The 20,354-nt window shown below is 37.2% G+C and overlaps 1 protein-coding gene across 1 annotated transcript in view; it reads left to right on the plus strand.

Moving 5' to 3' along the window:
• ccdc178 (coiled-coil domain containing 178) overlaps positions 1-20,354 on the plus strand; it is a 124,509-nt gene that overhangs the window by 80,018 nt on the left and 24,137 nt on the right. The window lies entirely within an intron of this gene.

A 20,354-nucleotide genomic window follows, 5' to 3' on the forward strand; every position in this document is an offset into this window, starting at 1 on the left:
GTTCCTATGTGATCTTGTGTAGATATTGTTTTTTAAAGGCTATAATTAAAAGCGTAACACCCAAAATGATGGGTGAACTCAAAGAATCCTGGCTGAAAGAGCACATTGTTATCTTCATGACCCTGCTGTTTACTTTTCTTATTTATCCAAATTGTTAATTTGTGCTTTTTAATTTTATTTCTAAAAAATTCCATCTGAAAATACTATCTGAGAGGACCTCTCAAAGTTACTGATGTACTGTAATTATGAAAAAATGCAAAAATGCATGTGCTGCTCCTTTAAAGTCCCTTAGGAACCAGTCCATTGGATTAACCTTAAGTTGAAGAAAATATGTCGTGTGAGGCTTCAGCGCTTCATAACTTGAAGGAAATAAGATGAAACTGAATATTCAGGGTTTTTCTCTATTTTCAGTATAGCAAAACTTTTCCATATTTCCTTGACAGTATTCCTTGACAGTATATTGAAATGGACAAAGGGGTCATTGCTCTAATGCAGTACATGTAGGACTATGATAATGTTGCATAAAATTTACAGTCAGCTTTATGTAGCAGGGAAATGACCTTAGATGATAGTTTCTCTCTAGTGTATATCAGCATAAACATATTCCTGCTCTGGACAGAAATTTTAAACAATTTAGAGTAACACAAAACCTCTTGCACTTCTGTTCAGTCAGCCTGAGGTAAATTAGTACAGCATCCAATGTAACGATGGCAAAACAACATTATTCTCTTGATAAACAGATAAAATGATATTGGTTCAGTATCACCTGCCCATCACCTCTCTCAATAATGAGATGATTACTGCTTCTGCGAGTTATAGTCACCAAAGGGTATCACGGTCAGTCTTGAATGATGAAATAAATACATTGGCACCAAAACCATTTAACTAATATCCAAAATCAAAATTCTTTGCTCTTCTAAGTGCATATACAGTATGCACAAATTGAGTGCTTACTTTTGATGCTTAGTATACAGTGCCCTACACATGTACGCATACCTGGAAAAGGGTCTTCTGTTCCTCGAGACACCCAGTCTACTAGGTTTAACTGGTAGCCTTTAAATTGTCAATTTCTAAAAGCCTGGAACATCATCCCATCACTTTCACATTTCACATTTTATCCTGACACCAGTCCATCACAGGGCACACAATAGCCAATTAACTTACCAGTATGTGTTTGGACTGTGGGAGGAAACCAGAGCACCTGGCAAAAACCCACACAAACACAGTGTCCCAGTGCTGTGAGGTAGCATTGCTAAGTTCCCTACCAAAATGCAACCCAAGGCCAGGAACAAGGATCACTCAAAGAGGCAGTGAGTTCAATTTTAAAAAAATTAAATCATTTAGAGCATAAATTAGAATATCCTTCAGCTCTCAGGGACCCTATTAATATATTACTTTCTAAATTGATCAGTTGCTTAAACAAGTGTTCCTAATCTTTAAATAAATAATCTTTAAATAAGGTGATTCAGGGTGACCTGTATAAGAATAACTGGATTGGGGCTTTACAAGAACAGGTCCAAGGATGGAGACCTCTGTAGAGACCCCTGCCCAGATGAAATGAGGCACATGAAATGAGTATAAATTGGCTAATGTGGATTGTTTAAAACAATTCTAAAAATGTTATACTGTAATTGTGTAGAATTGCACACAGCAAAATCCCATTTGTCATAATTAATTTAATTTATTGAAATGTGATGGTCTTATTTATTCACACCTCTCAGTATTGCCTTAAAAAATCCAACAAAAAACACATCTACAATAACATTCTGCTCTGAAAGTGTAATGGTAGCCTTCAGAAATATGTACAGTAGATGCTTACGAAGGTTTTTTTATTTTATGTAAAAGGAGGTAAAACACAGAAGGCATTTAATAGCTGCCTGCAGTATCATGTAAAATATATATATAGACAAATTGACCTCCACAAGAGAATTCACAGCTAAATCTACCACTTTCCACTACTGGCCATTATCAAAAAAGGTAGACCTACTGGTATAGTGGCAGCCCTCTATGTACTCTATGTATCTTGCCACCATGGACTGTGAGTCATGAGGTTTAGTAGGCAGCCATACATTCAAAGGCACCAACAGAGACCTCCAACACAACCTGGCATCTTCAGGATACAAAATGTCACAAACTGTCATTCAACATTGCCAGCATTAGAGAAAGAAGCCTCTTTGGAGGGTGATCCACAAAAAGAGGTGACACAAACTTGCCAGACATCATTTTAGAGTGACAACTGAGCTTTTTGGACATGCTTGTCAATGTAATGTTTGGCTTAAAAGAGATGAAGCTCATGTTGAGAGAACATTGTGAAACACGGTGGGGGGTCTGCTATGGTTTGGGGTTGTTTTGCACCTACAGGACTTGGAGCCCTTGTCAAAAATGGAGAAATCATTAACACAAACACGTACCAGGACATTTTGGCCGAACACCTGGTTCTATGTTGCAAGAAGCTCAACATTTGGCCTAAAATGGACATTCCCAGAAAACACCCAAAGCATGCAATCAACCAAGAAAGAAATGGTTAACAACACACAAAATAAATACTTAAATCCAATTTAACATTTGTGGTTCAAACTCAAGTAAGCTTTTCACAAACAGAAACCAAGGATCTGAAGGAAAATACAACTTCTGAGACACAGGGCTCCGTGCAACTACAATAAAAGAACTGTGTGATATTCATTTTACTTTTTGAGCAAGACACATTATGCGATCCATAAATCATTCTTTTATATTATGTTTTGGTTCCTATTTCAATGGGATTATGAATAAAGTCTGAAGGACACTATATACGGTATACTGTACACAACATATTTAATATATACTGTATATGGTACTGTATTTTGGTAACTTAATTTTCTTTTACTAGATTTGTCCCTTTAAACATTAACAATCTTTTTGGAGCAAAACACCATGAATCCCCATTCCGGAATTGTATCTTTTTTGCTTGACTAAGCAGTAAAAGAATGAAAACTGTTTCCTCTAAGGACCAGTGTGCACTCCATCGTTACAGGTCTAAAACTTTGTGTACAAGGCTCAGTACAAAAATAATGGGTGTTATTAATAAAGCATTTGATTTTCTACCAAGCCTTATATTTTATTAGATTTTTTGTTTGCTCCGAACAGGCCATTGTAAAAAGTAGATTCTTTTTCTGTAGCCATTCATGTACAGATCTGCTTGTATATTAAGGATTGCTGTCATGTTGCACTTCAAATGCTTCAAATGGGCTCTAGGAACCTCTGACACACGACAGAATTCACGCTTGTTTCAATGATGGTAACTTGTCAAGGTTCTGTGCAAGCGAAGCTGTCCCAAACTATCACACTTCCACCACCATGCTTGACGGTTGGGATGAAGTTCTTCTGTTTGAAAGCAGCTTTTGGTTTTCACCAAAGAATCATTTCTCTTAGCGTTCTACCGTTGCCTTGTGTGTTCAGAGAACACTGGACTTGAAGCTTTGAGGATTACCTATGTGCTTTTTGGCAAACTTCAGACAGACAGACAGGTGTTCTTTTTGGAGAGTGGCGTTTTTCTCTTTTCTTGATGATTCTCAGCAAAAATGGCAAAAAAACTAATGTTGATAAGTATTCATTCTCTTTTCAATGGCAAATGCACAAAATTACTTTAACATTTTACTGTTAATGACATATTTATCAAGATTTACCTATGTTTGTTCAATAAACAGTGTACTGTACCTGCCACAAATGAGAACAAAAACTGTCTATTGATGATCAAAACCAATAGACAGTTTTCTCAGTTCATTATTTGATTCACTTTACTGAAAAGGTAAATAAGAGCCTTCATTGTATGTGTGCCCCTATCGTTTTAATCTGCACTAATTAAAAGACATTAATTAACGTGATAGTATTAACATTAGCATTATTGTATATGGTCTGTAGTAAGCCATGGAACGTGTATTAGTGTTACAACTCTGTTGTGCACTCAACTGTTCCTTTATATTCTGCATTTGCTGCAGTACAGTACCTTATCGCAAACCATCATATTATCATACACAGCTATCAAACCATTGTGTTATGTTATATAGATGAACCTTTCACATCTGCGTAGTTGATTGCTCAGGGATGGAAATCTGACAGGGACACTCCCTCTTCTTGTCCGAACTAAATCTTATTTCCTGTGGATGTTTTCTAGATTCTGTCCTCAGTGTGTCAAGAAGAATTTTTCCAGTATCTTTTTCACAAGTCATTTGGATAAGTAATTTCAATACTTTGCGTCTTTACAAAGGACACTTTTTACAATGTGCAGGGTGACCGTATATGTTTCAAATCTTCATTCTTTCATCTCATCATACTGTGTATGACTGTCAGTAGCCACTGCACTGCAGACACCCTGGCTTTTTTAAAAACTTCATCTGGTATAGTGTCCTTCCCTTGGGCTTTTGCATTTTTCATCTGTCCCTCCATGGTCTAATTAATAGCTTCCTCTTCACCCAGTGTTTCCTCTCCATCTGCCTGGCGGGTCCCTGTTCAGCAGCGTTGTGAAACTTTGAGGGAAGGAGTTTATTGTCTCAGCCTTCCGAGTTAGTAAAAGCCTTGTTAAGACCATGCTCTTAAGTGCTCTTAACAGTCACCTCCCCCTTTCCTGACCGTTTGCTTTAGCTGAAAGTTTTAAAGCTTAGCAAGTTCAGAAAGCAATACAGAGGCAGACGAAATGATCATTACAAACGATGTTATTGTTCTGTGACTATAAATCATCCAATTCAATGCATGAACACACCCATCCATCAATTACCTTTAATAGTTACGAGCAGTGCTACTGCTTAAAAAAATATACCTTATGTAGATTATTTAGAAACATCCCATCCATTGCAGTGAATATTAGAGCAAAATGTAGGAGGTGCTTGACCACTGTGTTTTATTACCTGTTTTGCACATTGAGTATCTGTTTAGTGTGATCTAATCCTCAAACTTACAGTACATGCCAGAAAACTACCTTCCTGTTTTCAAAAACAATCATAGTTTTTTTTTTTTGTACAGAAGTTCCGGTTCTTCAGTAAGTGGATTTCTTTCAAGTGGTATGGAAGGTACAGGGTTTTGCTTTGCCTACTTTCACAGATGTGTGAAGCTATTTGATACTAGAGCAAACAACAGGATGTTCTAATATAGTTCAAGATTTTGTATTGAACGGTTACTAAATGCCAGTCTTGAGTGATTAAAGGGACAGTGGGACTATGGATCAAGTCAGAACATTGGAGTTAAGTTTCTATACACACCTACTGTAGACTAGCAGGAAAAAAAATTGAAAGCATTTAGATTGAGATGGAAGCATTGCTGTGTTCATTTAGTCGCAAGAGATGTATCAATTACCCAGCAGAGAGATGACAAGACGTTTTTTTTAAAGATAGTACTTTAAGTAACATAAAAGTGAGAACATAAAAGAGGCATTTGCCTTCCATTGCCCAATATTAAAGCATTTACCATAGGGTATGAAGATTCTGCCCCTCAGTGCCATGGGATTCAGCAAAAAAAAAACGTGTTAACAGAATTTATCATTTTAGCTTTGATCAAAAATTGTTAAAGTGTTGTAATATTGTCATATATTGGTTTAGTAAACAATCTTCCAGCATGCAAGGTAGGCTTTACGGTTTTATATCTCTATTTCATTTGCAGTATTTATAAAATTGCCATACTATTCTGATTATATTTACTGATACCCTGCAGTTAGTTTAATTAGCTAAGAACTTGTTCTCAAGGGGTATCTTCGGCACAAATGTGATTTTAAATTGCTAGTATATACAGTGCATCCAATATGTTATTAGTAGTTAAAACCATACATACCTCTGTCCCCAGAGAAACAGAATGATACCTCATTTGCTTCCTATTTTGCAAAGTAAGAGAATTTAAAAAGAAAACCTGCTATTTAATTTGAGAGAAATCATTCTTGAAACAAGCCAAGATAATAATAAAACACAAGTTACAAGCCAAGGCAATAATAAAACACAAGTTACACATTTGTGTAAAACTACAATGACTAAGGGGTTGAATTATGTTTTTTTCATTTATTTTTCTTTCTTTTGGATGACACAGTGATTAGCATTGCTGCCTAAGAGACCTGGTGCCCTGGAGTTTGTACTGTATGTTCTTCCCGTGTGTGTGTGTGTGTGTGTGTGTGTCCGTCTTGTGATGGACTGGCATCCCGTCCAAGGTGTCTCCTGCCTTGCGCCTATTGATTGTTGGAATAGGCTCTGGATTCCCCGTGACCCTGTACTGGATAAAGCTTTTAGAAAATGGATGTTTTTTTGTGATTGTGTGTCTTGCTACAGATCTCCTCTAATTTTTTCTATTTAGATTCAAACTCCATACTGCTGACATAAAGCTTAACCCTTCTACTAAACATTTCAAATGGGCAGCCAGAATAATATATACCTATGGATATGTAAAATTTACTACCCATTACAAAAGCTATGACAGTTTAAATATAAAACAAATGCAATATTGGATTCAAGGAACATGAATATAAAACAAGAAAGGCCCTGCTTGTCTATAGCTACAGGAAGTGTGCATGTGCAAATAAAACAAAGCAAACACCCTAGACTAGGACTGAGGACTGATCTAAGGCGATTTCTCCTGGTGAAGGCTTGTGATATCAGTAACACCATTCTCCACATGCAGAATAATAGCATATTAATACGGCAACTGCTTTCAGAACCACGCTAACACAGTTGCTAACAGGCCTCCTTCTTTGCTTTATGTTGAAGGACTTTGGATTTCTTTTGACTGTTTTCTCAAACAAAAGAGTTGCAGTGGGATTATATGTTGTTGGCAGGGGTTGTTGAACTGATTTGGCCTTCTGGCAGCTACAAATAAGTTCTAAAACCTATAAAAAGATGTGATGTGATACATGCCTTCACAGGTATTTGTAATATAATTCCTCATCTTTTAAGTTCCATCTCAACCAGATGAGACTCACGTGTTGGTCAGCAGGGTTTCCTGTATTACAAAAGTGATCAGGTGGTAACCTCTACCCCCCCACATTTGAGCTCTCTAACTGGATAGGATTCATCAGAGATCTAGGCTACTCATCATAATGACCAAGCTGAGGAGCTTTGTGCTTGAAACACATTGCTATTTGCTATTTTCTGTGTGCAACAAGGCATCATTGTGTTCTTTTTTCTTAATGAGTCGCTGTTTATTATTTTGGACCTATTGAGGCAATAAGTTGTTTTTTTTCACTTTGCAAGTTAAGTGACTTCTACTTCCTTTATTATTCTTTAGAAATGATGTTTCTCATCCACTTTTGTAAGCAATGGACGGGCACAGTATTTGTCTGTGACCCAGTGTTTCAGGTGGGAGGAAACCGTACATTTTTTTTCCCTTGGGCGATTTCTAACATACTGTTGCTCTCAAGGGTCCAAAACCCTGAAGCACAAGTATTTTCAATAGAAAACGGAGATTGTACAGTGTATTGTTTGTATCAATGGCTTCTTTTATTCACGTACACAAAATACACCGGTTAACTAACTGTGTTGTGAGTCTCTACAACAATTTCAAAGTTTTACGTTCATTACTTCATTTTTCATCAACGTAGACTTAATCAACTTAGATGCAAATGCTTGAGATTTTAGACCAAAGATTGAGGCTTGTGAGACTTGGTCCCAATGCATGAGACTTGAGAGTTAATGCAAATACATATCTTTGCTGGCTGGCGAATGACCATGCGGTATATTACTAAGAAACAACGTTTCAATATGGATTCTTGAGTTCATATTGTCAGGGTTCATGTATTTGTTTGGCGAGGTGGCCCATCCAGCCTGTGTACAACTGCAGGACAGGAAACCCTGGTCAGCAGGAAACAGTTTAGCTTTCACAGTGGACCACCCACTGTGTACAGTAAGTCTTCTGGTTTTAATCCAATGGCATATTTAAAAGCAATCTGAAATGACAAGCAATGCAAATATCCTTCTGAACAAAGTTCTGAATGGAACTGGCAGAGGATTTAAACCAGATGGATCTCTAACCTGTGAAACATTTATGTGAAGGACAGCTAGATGATGTTGACAACTAGTTGTTCATGAACGCTAGTTACTGTATCTTCTACTCTAAAATAACAGCCTCAGTGTTGTCAAAACAAGTAATTGAATATTAAACTCAATGGCTCTTCTTCACACATTTTGTACATTTGTACAAACATCTACAAATGTATTGTTATTACACTTCTGTACTCTGTTGACCAAATCTGATGTTCTGTGATTAATAGACATAATATTTGAACAAACGAAACAACAGTGTTATACTAACTTGAACCAGATTGTTACTGGTGATTATAATTGGTGACAGTCTGAAAACCTCTATACAGCTGGTGAAGGCACCAAAAGTGTTGTTCTTGGATGACTTCATACCCACTCATAAGTTGTTTTGCATATGATATTTACATTCAAATTATGAACGTAGGGTTGAATCAGATTGTAACAAGATCGGTTTAAGTACATTTCTTCTACATTTGCAAAGCTATTTTTATAAATACTTTTAAAAGTGTTTCCTGTGCTAGAAAGAAATACACGAGAATAGGAGGAAGTTAATTCCTAAATTAATTAGTTAAATCTATGAACTGGCTTCATTACTCTGCTCTCCTCCCCACTGAGAGCTGGTGTGTGGTGAGTGTACTGGTGCACTATGGCTGCCGTCGCATCATCCAGGTGGGGCTGCATATCGGTGGTGGTGGAGGGGAGTCCCCATTACCTGTAAAGCGCTTTGAGTGGAGTGCCCAGAAAAGCGCTATAGAAGTGTAAGCAATTATTATTATTATTATTAATTGTTGAATAAAATAAGTGAAGTCATGACTGTTTCAGTCTTGCAATTTGAGCGATTAGAAAACCTACTGAATTATAGGGCATACTGTGCATGACACAGTTCACTGGGTGAAAGTACAGTTGACACATCAAAACAATAAAACTAGATTATAAATTAAACTCTGAGAGAAGCTTCATACAGTGGTGTCATTTTTTGACTTTTTGTTAATATCGGATGAGATATCATTAATGCAGATATCTAAGGAACATAATAGATTACAGAAGATTTGATTACGATCAAATGTAGCTTTCATTCAACAAACACTTTTTTAATTAGCATTAATACTTTTGTCCTTTCTATTGTTGAAGTCAGCAGGTAGATTACTGTATATGAATCTATTATGTATAATGTAAATAAAATTAATACATATTATAAAATAAAAACATGTGCTTTCCTCTCCCCGCCCTTTGAAAAGTCTGTCCTTAAAAACGAGAGGTGTAAGGTGCTACATTTTCCCTACATGTATGAAATATTAGGATTAGTATTTTGATTTTAGCAGCTGTTTTTAAAGGCTGTTGAATTTGCATTTTTATTGATAGTTCCTCTGCTTCACTTTATTCAGAATGTGAGGATTAATTTGTATAATCCAATGATCTCACTTCTTAACTTGAATCTCTGACCAAAATGCCTAAGCGGTTTTCATTTTTTAATAATATTTGTTTTTTTTCATCCACTATCCTACCTTTCTCCCACAGCCATCAAGCACGATGAGCCCAAAGTTTGCGAGAAACATTTACCATTAGCTTCATGTGAAGGGAAAAGATTAAATTTGAGGATAATCCTACCTATAGAGCTTATTCTGTTCCTAGCCATCGACTGTGACAGTGAAACGCTCATCTGAGAGCACCGAAGCATCACATCTAAAAGCATAAAACATATTATATTGCAGAGAAAAAAAACAAATTCAGATTGTTTCATTCTGGTAATATTGCCTTTGTCACTTTGCAAATCAAAAAAAAAAACTCTGCCATTTCATTACTGGAGACAAAGCATCCAAATAGCTATATAAAAACCCATTTGTACACGGCACAGGCATACTGTAGGTTGCATGCTAATTCGAATTAAAACCAGCCCTAAAAGTTTTGTTAAGTACAAGGTGAAGGGGGACCGGTCAGGGGGGAGTCGTTATTGCCTTTCCGTTGTTGTTGCCAGGGTGAATGATGGCAGTAATAAGGAGGACGGTGGACAGCGCCCCTGACAAAGGAGCCAGGGGATGCGGTGGTGGTAATGGAAGGTGCTAAAGCAGCAGTCTCGCTCTGTTTGCTTGCTCACTGCTTTGGGCACTGCGCCAACCTCATTGCAAATAACCGCATTAGTCAAGTGTATCAGAATTATTACAACACGAAAGCCATCTCATTTACTGGCTGTTGGAACATTTTCGGAATGCTTAGAGAACAGGAGGGTTGTTTTTTTTATATATATATATTTCTGTAAGCATTGACCTTTGCAAATGTGTGGAGTCTCCTAATGTGCTGTTCACCTTTTCTGCGTAGCCTGCAAGTCAACACATTTTCTGTAGGGGCATAATCTAGACAATAAACCTGTATTTTGAATATTGATGTTTGAAGTTATTTCTCACATTATTCTGCATTTTACCTTAAAAATGTTCCTCAGGTGGACATTCATTTGTCTCATGTCAGGTGCTGTCCTCTGTACTCTGTAGACTTTTATTTTTTGATTGATAGAGGCATTGATGTTTATTCCTACAATATTTTGCATTGATGAATCAAAGGAGTTCTCATTTGAGTTTAATTCTGGTGTACTACCAGACTCAGGGGGAATACATTATAAGTAAGTGAAAAGAAAAAGTAGTAAAGGCTGTCTGTAATTTTGGAAATGGCTTCTGTTTTTGACCTGGTAAAAATGCTACCAATTCCAGAAGAGAATGAAAATCATGGTAAAGACCAATGTTCTCTCTAAGCTGTGCGCGTGTGCATGCACACACAGGTTATGAAATCAGCACACATAGGAAATTGAACTGCGCACAAAAAATTAAATAAAAACAATTATCATAATAAAACAAACACGGTCATCAATTTAAAAATGCTAAATTGACCAAATGAGACTGCCTGCGAGAGGCCCAACTTGGCTGTTTGCATTGTTGTTGCTACTCGATATTCGATATCTATGGTCTCATAGTCTCGTACCTCCCTGCTCATGCTCGCTCGACACTCAGTCTCTATGACTGGGCTCGCTGAATCGCAGTCTCGGTCTTTTGGATCTCTATGCTTATAGGAGGATGACTACAGTATATGAACAAAAAATAATTTCAGGTTTACAATTTTACATACACTCAATTTAGTGCACACAAGTTTTGTCACTGGGGAAGAAAATTTGCACAACCTGAAATTTTTGCGCACACAGGTCATTAAAAAATAGAAGGAACGTTGGTAGAGACTCTTAATATTTGCCATCTTGGAGTGTTTGCCCAAAGAAATCTTGAACTCACAGGTTAATGTGGACCATCGTGCACGTTTTAGTAGACAAGGCTGATTTTAAAATCTCTCTACGAACTGCACTATTGATTTTATCCGTGTAACGTGTCAGTGTGGTCAGATGTTCTGTTTCTTGTGCCCCGTGAGAGGGGATGCTTCTCCATGACCCACACCTCTTCTTCTTCTTCGCATTTTCCCACTTATGTGGGGTCTGCTTGTTTGCACCGATTTTTCCACTTCGTACGGTCTGCGGCGTCTCGGCGGGTGACTTTTGCGAGGCGCATGTCGTCTTTCAGCCGATCCAGCCAGCGCGTAAATGGTCGTCCACGGGGCCGGTGGCCTTCCGTTCAATTCGAGGGCGGTCTTTGCCATTGATGTGTCATTGCTGCGGAGCACGTGTCCATACCATCGCAGGCGCGATCCCCTCATTTTCTCAGTGATTGGGGCGACTTTGAGTGTTTTTCGCACCTCTTCATTCATGACATGGTCTAGTCTTGTCAAGCCGAGGGTCCATCGCAGCATCTTCATTTCCATAGTATGAACTTGAACTTGAACTTGAACTTTATTGCCATATGTAACCGGTACTGGTACAATGGAATTCTTACTTACAGAAAGTCTCTCGATTGTAAAACAAGTGTAAAAAACAAAACAAAGTGCAAACAGTGCATCAAGACAATGTACAAACAAACAATAGACAATGTGCAAGTAAACATGCAGACAGTTTGAATGTAAACAATACAGACGTGTAAACAATGACTGGAGATGTGCGATAGATAAGAAATCATAAAGAGGTAGATGGTGATGGTGTAGGTGTGGTCCGAGGGGGATGGCTAAATGTGTTCGCCAGTCTCACTGCTTGTGGATAGAAGCTATTGAAGAATCTAGTGGTAAGTGTCCGTATGCTCTTATATCTCTTGCCTGAGGGCAGTGGGGTGAAGAGCTCAAGCCCGGGGTGGTGACTGTCCTCTGTGATGGCCAGAATTCTACCACGGCAGCGGTCCTCATAGAGGTCTGCGTTCATGGAGTGCCTGTTCATGTTTCTTTGTCGTTGGCCAGCATTCAGTTCCGTATAGGGCCACTGGTCTGACCACTGAGCAGTAGGCCACACCATCACCCCTAATACCTTCTTCGCTGAAAGTCCAGGTCAACCCATACATGATAAAACAGACTGAAATTTTGGAACCAAAAGGTAAAGCTACAGTATATTGTATGATTAAATAGAAAAGGCATCTGTTAGCACATTCCATTTACTGTCCCCGTTCCTATATTTGTTTTTCTTTAGGGATACAGCATGACAAATTACATTCAGTAATTTGAATTCCTTCTGCTATTAATGAATTAGAGCAAATCGAATGCCTACCCTGCTGTTCTTATACACTTCTCACCCCTTTTTTCCTGACTAGGGGTTTCCTGATATGTTTCAGATCAAGGTGTCTGTCATGGCTGCCGTGGGAGATTGTGGTCATCTCCTCTCTTATATCATATCACTTACTATAATGAATACCAAGGACACCTTATGTATAAGACTTTCTTACTATTTCTATTCAAATTCCTCTTACAAAATGCTGTTTCCACTCACCCTGCTTGCTGTTGTTTCTCATCAACGATTATGGTCATTATTATTTTTCAGTATTTTTCATAAACAGACACAATCTTGTTTAACAGTTCTCAAAGTTAACATTTTCTGGTAGACTGTGTTGATCAGACTTGAAAGGGATTAAAATATAAAATGTTTAATAACAGCAGCAACCCTATAAACTGGGAAAGACTAAATTAATCCATGCTGATACATTATTGCTACATGATGAACAAGGAAAAACAAATCACAGACATTTTCCTAGTCTAATTATTGTGCTTAGAAATTTGAATGTACTGTAATAACATTGACCTCTTTGGTCATGGCTAAGTTAATCATGTCTGAACCATTCCCAGTAGGGGCTGAATTTGTTCACCTCTAGTTTGTGCAGCAAAATCAATTGGAAGTCAATCATATGTGCCCGTTCTTTGATCGCTGTAGCCCACCTTGACAGCATCTCTCCAGCAGTGAGTCTGCAATCAGTATAAACTTCCCTGTGAGGACAGGTGTCATTCTGAGGTCTCTCACAGGGTTCCTGTTCATGTCTATTCAATCATTTACTGCATTAATTGATACTGAACTCTATACACAAAGAACCCTCCTTCTGTTTGCAAGGAAATGTTTTGTTATACTGAAATGAAGTTTATGTGCAGTAACAGCCTAATAAGCCAGTAGCTTTAGTCGCTTATTAAAGTCAAGCATGTGTCTTTGTTTCATGTTGCTAATGATGTGGAACCAGAGAGGCCCGAGTATATTTTGCCTGGACGATGTGGGAGCGAGTGCTGAGAGCTCATTACTTGGCTCCCTATTGGAATCCTGCAGGCTTCTGCTCATTGAGGAGACTGTGGGGGCTTTGACAGAATTATTATACTGAATATTTTTAGACTCATTAACTATATTACCAAAGCAAAACATCTCTTCACCAAGATGCAAATGGGTTTGCTTTAGTTATTGCAGTATCAAGATCATGTTGTGAATGGAAGTATGAAATAATATGAAAAAAACATATGTTTACAGTGTACACATATAGTGCCTTTTCATTATTATGTATTGAGAAGTGAACTTGGCCAATAGTATGTCCTTTCTTGTTAACCTTTAAGCTAGATGTGTTAATGTTTTCTTATTTAAGTGCTTACATTACAAAATTACATTAGAAACATTAGTAGTTTTAACACACTGATCAAGCTGTTTTTAATTTCAGAAAAAAAACATGGAGCATTGTAGTTACTAATACTATTTGACTAAATTCTTACTATTTCACTTTGTTATAAGAAGTGTCATGCTTTCTTTTTGAGTAAATATTGATAAAACATGAAACCTCTCGTCAGGAAATCATATTGTATATATACAGTACCATACGTTAAGATACTGCTTGAATGCAAAGTATGCCACTGGTTAACAAGAGTAGGTTACTGAAAAAAAGCACACATCTAATAGGCATGAGTGTTTGACTGCAAGAAATCAAAAGCACCATTTATAACTTCCAGCACCATTTCTATTCAAGTAGAAGCTCACATTTCCGCTTAAGTTTTTCTGCAGTTCCCTGAGGAACATGTGCATTGTTTTCCAGAGACTCTTCCCTGTTTGATAGGAACATTAACACATTCCACAGTGGTAGTTGTTTCTGTTATGACCAGTTCCATCTGCTTATCATCACCTGTAGCATCTGTGATTTTAGTTTTGGTCAATCCCTGTCTCATTCTGTAATTTCAGGAATATTTTACTAGTGTGTACCCAGGGGTTTTGTACCTCCTAGGATTTTCCCTAGACTCCTTCCTATTACTCCAACTTCCATAAAATTCCAGCGATGACTAAAGAGAAGAGCACTGCTTCCAGAGTAATATTTTAAATTGGAAACGAGACAAAGGGATTTGCGCTGGGCTGAGATTACAAGTAATAGAATCACAAGAGCATTAGATTCTATTACTGAGTTTTCTGTGGACAAATCACAGATAAGCGTTTCCAAAGTCCATGCTGGCTGAAAATGAACGGCTGAGAATTTGACATGTCAGGTAGTAACCTGTTACATTAAACTGTTGCCACTTGGAGGCAATTATTTCTCAGGTGTTGAAACACTCTAAGAGAAATGAGATAGAACCATTTTCTTAGAATCTTACTTTTAAGGATGGTTTTTAAGAGCCTCCTTAATTATCTGTGCAGAGCACAGTTGTAAACCAAAACTTATAAAAGTTGCAAATTATTGTGCAATGTGATGTTTGTGTAAAAGTTGTAAACAATTGGGTGATGTTATTGAATTACTGTATTGATGTCTTCTAAAATGTCTTGTACAATAAATCAGAATGTGGGTTGCTTCAGGTATTAACATTGTCTCATTTGCAAAAGCATGTGTTAGCTGTACTGTATATTGGAGAAAAAAACATAATACTGTATGCCCAAATCTATCTGACAGTATATGTGTAAGAAATGTGGGGGTTTGATCTTAGTGATCTCTTGATCTACAGTAAGTGCGGGTTTTGTTATAGTAAATCATTCAGTGTTGATCAAATACTTGCAAACATACTTGTCTATCAGTGGTACTGCTTTAAACTGGTTCTGCTCATAAAGTATATGACTGGCAGGCAGCATGTTGTTTGTCCTCATAAAGCCCCTATGGCCCCAGTCATTCATGGTGTGCCACAGGGTTCAGTCCTGGGCCAATTTATGTTTCCTCTTGGTGAGATTATATTCAAACATGGTCTTCAGTTTCACTGTTTCGCAGATGATACTCATGATTTACATTAACACCTCTTCCCCCTCCAATCTCCTGCCTCTGTCTCACTGGATTGCATGTCGTAGAAGGTGTTCCATGCCACTGTGAAGGCCGTGTTGTCTTGTTCTGGCTATGGTCCTGCATGCAATTCTAACCTGACATCTTGCATCCCAGGGACGAGGGATTTCAAAAACACTCTTTATTTTTCTCTTCACATTACAGTGACACCTATTGAGTAGATGCCCAGTGAGGCCAGATGGAAGTAACTCAAGCTTCCCTCTGTGCTCTGAGGCCTTACTTATCAGTGTCCTCTGGTTAATATTTTCAGGTGAAAATACTCTCTGATTAGGAATGACATTGGAGGATTCTTATCAGACTTCATTTTTCTTCATCCTGGTGTGGATTGCATTGGTTTCTATATAAAGCATTTTGGAACCTGCAAAGTGTGACAAGCTCTCTAGTACAAGTGGCATTAGCAAACTGGAAATTGCAGTAACTCTAATGGTAACATTATAGTTTATTATTCTAAATCTAAGCTGTAATTATCTTTTGAAGTTAACTGTAAAATGAAAAGGCCCACATATTAAATGACAGATTGAGGTGAAGTCATCTGTGGCTTCCTGCAATCCTGGTGATGCAAAGAACATAACCAGAACTGGGCAGCAATTTGAAGGCTTTTTTTCTGCTCTTACATTTATGTTTCATGAAATGCATAGTACATGATAATTATACAACACGTCTCTCATTTACCTCACAATATGCAATGTTAATATTTAAGCTACAGAATAAATTTGTCAACAACAAATTCAGAGAAGGTTGGATGAGGCAGGTAATTACTTTGTACTTGTCAACTGTCCATCATTTCATGTCAAAACGATTTCAGACTGCACTAGTTCCAGTTTTCTTGTCATCCTCATGAAAGAGCAGCCTCCTGCCTCACCCATAATGATGTCAACTTCCTGCTCTTCAAGTTAAGGTTTTATCCCTGGGTTACATATGACTCAACATGCTTGACAACCCATAGCTGCCATAATAAAATCTTCTCGCTCTGCTTTCACACACACGGTGACCTCTGCAGATCATCTTACACTTTTTTAACTGAAAACTGTGGCTAACCAATATTGCAACGATCCACTGTATTTTGTGTTTAATTACTGAACAGTACAGGAGAGTAATGAAATGTACAGTACAATATTTATACATTTGCCAAAAAGGTCATTCTAACTCCCGCAATCTTTCATTTATTATTTTCTGTAGATTTTGTAAGCTATAAAGCTATACAGTAGCTATATTTGGTGTTTAATTATTTTAATTATAGGGCTTCAAAATGTTTGTTTGATCAAGCAAAACGTTTTTAATTCTAGATATCGCAGATGGCAATTCTTTGTGTGTTCATGCAATAGCTAGGATAGGGTCGCTTCAGACTTATGACAAAATCGGGTCACTGTTGACTTCCAGAAGAGAACCTTCTCATCAGTCACTGTACAGTACTTAATACATCTGATTTGTGCACTGTTGTAAGATAAGCAAGAGGTTATCTAATGTACTGTCAATGCCAAAATAAGTATAAAACAATGTATTTGATTTGGGTTTTTTTTTAAATATGAAGATACATAAGTCCCGTTCTTTCAGTACATTTTAAGTTAGGTAATCCTGTGTTGGAAAGGGTGATACACTAGTGGGAGTAACACTACTTACAAACCAGCAGTTGCCTTGTTAACTGATGGAAAAAACTAGTGTTGGAAGACTCATTTTACACTTGGAAATCCTATAACTTCATGTACAGTATTTGTACATTTTCTTCACTAATGGCAGTCGTGTACATGAAAAGGTGTACAGTAAACTAAGTTATACTGTATGTACATTCACTGGGAAGAATGTTTGGAAACTTAATAATGTGTTGGTCCACTGCAAGAGAAAGAACAGAAGTTAAATCCCATTCCATACATTTAGCAGGATAACCTTCCGCTGCCATTGTAATGTGGTACAGTACATAGCGCATGGGATTGAACTGCATGTCCCTGGTTTTCAACACGGTTTGAGATGTGGGGTTTCCACTGGCCAGGAAAGGTGATGGAAGCCGGCCTCGTGCTCCTCAGGCAATCTGCGCAATGCGTCGTTTGTCTGGAGGTTCTCAGTATTCTGACCAGCAACTCAATTCTTTTGTGGTGCTTGAATAAGAGAAAAAAAATGTGTTTCTTAAAATGTATATTTAATTGTCTTCCAATGAAATACCTTCTTCCAGCTCATTCATTTGTTTTATAGAAATATTGCGTATGTTCGTTCATATAAATGTCTTTTTTTATCTCGCATGTATTGATTCATGATTCATTGAGGAGCTGCTGTAATGAAATCTTCATCTTTATCATGATCCTCAGTTTCTTTTTCTTCAACTGGTTTTATGATTTTGTCAATCCACCTAGTAAAAGTCATTTTCATGTCTCTTGGTCTTTAGATGAGCACTTCTGTTGTCCCATTCTTTGTCTCAATATGGCAAATCCATTTGCTCTACAGTTTCCATACTCTTCTTGTGATATCTATGGCTTCGGTATGCTTACTAATTGATCCACTCTTCACTGTTCTGTTAATTTCACCCACAACTCTATCACTTAATGAGATTTCCTGCCCAAAGACAAGGTAGTTTGCAAGTGTGGAAGCTTTGTGTCATTTACTCTGATTTGGTTTCCTTTCTCAACTATGGTTCTGAACATGACACATGTCCTTAAAAACCAAATCTTCACTCCTGTTAATTTGTTGGGTCAATTGATTTCTTTAGGCTTTGATTGCACTTGGATTTGACAATCAAGATGCTAGTCATAAATGGGTCATATGGTCTCCATTAATCAATCTTTTATTTTCCCTTCCAAGGGATTTTTATTTTCCCTTCCAATTTTCCCTTTCAAGAGAAGCTCTTGAAAGCTTCTCCCACTAATACTCTGAACATTTTTGATGAGCTAGACTCACGTTTTACACTAAATATTTTTACACACATTCATGTATACATGGTTGGTGATGAAAAAATACAAATACTGTAAATAAAAATTCAAATAATGTGGAAAATTTCACAAATTCAAATCTGGGGCAACACACACTTAAACTACACTTTGGACACTACTTACAGAGTCCATAGCACACCGGTGCATTCTTTATTGTGCAGTTTCACAGTTATTATGGCTCAGAAACCAAAAACAAGTACAAAGTACGAAGGGGAAAGGTAGGTCAAGAAAATTAAAGTTGTATTTTTGTTTTTGTAATACTTTAACCTACATACATATACATACAGTACTAATACACTTATAAGGGAGGGGAATAAGAGGGTGGTGGTGGGGTATTCTGATTATACGCGATTTTGGGTATACCACTATGTAAGGAACCTAACTACCGCATAAAACTTGATTCTACTGTATATACACACAGTCAGGCCAGTTGTTATGATCTACTGTACCTCTAAACCTTTACACATATATCAGGCCCCCACAATGCTGGACGTTAGTGTGACATCATCATAACTACAGATATATCACTTCCTTGTGATTGAAATCACATTCTATATGTATAATTTAAGATCCAACCATAAAGAAACTGCTGACACACAAATATTTCTCCACCTACTGTATGTGCCTGTATGGAAGCATGCAGAAGAAAAAATCTGTACTGAAGCAAAACATTGTATATTGACCATTGCTGTTAATAACAATATTAAGAATAACAGTAATAATCTTTAACATCATCATCATTGTGGCCAGAAATTGTTTTTATACAGTATATTAACAATATGAAACAGAATATACAGAGTTCAATAGCTCTTTTACCACAGAAAAGGTAAAGCAACACAGCAAGCACCAGATATACTGCTTGTTAGAAATAAAAATAGTCTAATGGTAGAAAGTACAATACATGCCATCAATGTAAAAGCTAGCCACACAAAATACTATTAATGGAAAAGAATAAAACAGCATAGTTGAAAAGTTAATATCCAGCAGTAAGTTCACTGCACTGCCAATTGTGTATTGGCAGGAGAAATTGGTTACCTTAGTGTTTAAGAAGAGATCTAGTGGCTATTTGCAATATTTCATTAGTACCCTAGGTGAATATTTATGAACATTCACGAAAGAAAATTCAATAGAGAACATATTTTGCTGTCTTTTTACCACACATTTTTCTTATGAAAATACTCCCCATCCTTGTAGCCATATCTCTAAATGTTCTACTCTGTCACACAGCTTTATCAGGGTTTTGCTGTCTGCTGTTGTCCTTTCAGTCTGCTGCTGAAACTGGAAATGTAGACATGAGTAACGATTGCTTCCTTAATCAGTTTGTCAGAAGACCTACAAGAGGGAAAGCCTGTATTGATCAATTGTTTTCAAACAATCAAGACAGAGAGAGGAATACAGAGGTGAGAGAACCAGGAGGGAACTGTAATCAGAATATAGTATGCTTAGGAGTATCTTTCAAATCCATCTAAAACAAAGATATAGAATTTGAGGAAAATATAAAATGAATGAGGCGGATCTTCAGAGATGTCAAATGAAATAATATACAGTAGATATGGATTGTGTATGAAATGAATGATGATGGGTTAAAAAAACATTTGCTTTAAGCACAGAGTAGATTCACCACATGAATAAGTAATTCAGTATCAGGAAAGTAGTGGCCTAAATAGTTAAATAAATTAGGAAGACTAATAAAAGCACTTCAGAAAGTGTTAAAAAAAGATGAAAATCTAGTTAAACCGAGTATAATAAATTGCAAGAATAGATACAAAAGGCGACGAAGAGAGAGAAAAGAATACTGCAATAGCTGATAAAATAACATTTTATTT

Source organism: Atractosteus spatula, chromosome 6, assembly GCF_055471065.1.
Source record: "Atractosteus spatula isolate fAtrSpa1 chromosome 6, fAtrSpa1.hap1, whole genome shotgun sequence".
Taxonomy (NCBI): domain Eukaryota; kingdom Metazoa; phylum Chordata; class Actinopteri; order Semionotiformes; family Lepisosteidae; genus Atractosteus; species Atractosteus spatula.